Source organism: Arachis stenosperma, chromosome 3 (genome assembly GCF_014773155.1).
Source record: "Arachis stenosperma cultivar V10309 chromosome 3, arast.V10309.gnm1.PFL2, whole genome shotgun sequence".
In the NCBI taxonomy this organism is placed as follows: Eukaryota; Viridiplantae; Streptophyta; class Magnoliopsida; order Fabales; family Fabaceae; genus Arachis; species Arachis stenosperma.
Window position 1 is genome coordinate 131,886,868 of NC_080379.1, and position 743 is coordinate 131,887,610.

Consider the following 743-nt stretch of genomic DNA (forward strand, 5'->3'; position numbering starts at 1 on the left):
TTCTCCTAGGTAATTCACCTCTTCCATTGAAGGGTTCTCAGGATCATAGGCTTTTTCTTCAGATGAAGCATCCTTAGTACTGCTTGGTGCATTTTGCATTCCAGACAGACTTTGAGAAATCAAATTGACTTGTTGAGTCAATATCTTGTTCTGAGCCAAAATGGCATTCAGAGTATCAATCTCAAGAACTCCTTTCTTCTGATTTGTCCCATTATTCACAGGATTCCTTTCAGAAGTGTACATGAATTGGTTATTTGCAACCATTTCAATTAGCTCTTGAGCTTCTGTAGGCGTCTTCTTCAGATGAAGAGATCCTCCAGCAGAGCTATCCAAAGACATCTTGGATAGTTCAGAGAGACCATCATAGAAAATACCTATGATGCTCTATTCAGAAAGCATGTCAGAAGGACATTTTCTGATCAATTGTTTGTATCTTTCCCAAGCTTCATAGAGGGATTCTCCATCCTTCTGTCTGAAGGTTTGGACTTCCACTCTAAGCTTACTCAATTTTTGAGGTGGAAAGAACTTTGCCAAGAAGGCATTGACTAGCTTTTCCCATGAGTCCAGGCTTTCTTTAGGTTGTGAGTCCAACCATGTCCTAGCTCTGTCTCTTACAGCAAAAGGGAATAGCATAAGTCTGTAGACCTCAGGGTCTACCCCATTAGTCTTGACTGTGTCACAGATTTGCAAGAATTCAGCTAAGAACTGATGAGGATCTTCCAATGGAAGTCCATGGAACTTGC

General features: G+C 40.9%; 1 non-coding gene across 1 annotated transcript; it reads left to right on the forward strand.

Annotated features, from left to right (window-relative positions):
* Positions 1-393: 393 nt before the first annotated feature.
* LOC130972678 (small nucleolar RNA R71) lies at positions 394-501 on the forward strand. Its single transcript, XR_009083842.1, has one exon. It is a non-coding gene; the product is annotated as a small nucleolar RNA R71 (small nucleolar RNA).
* The last annotated feature ends 242 nt before the right edge of the window (positions 502-743 follow it).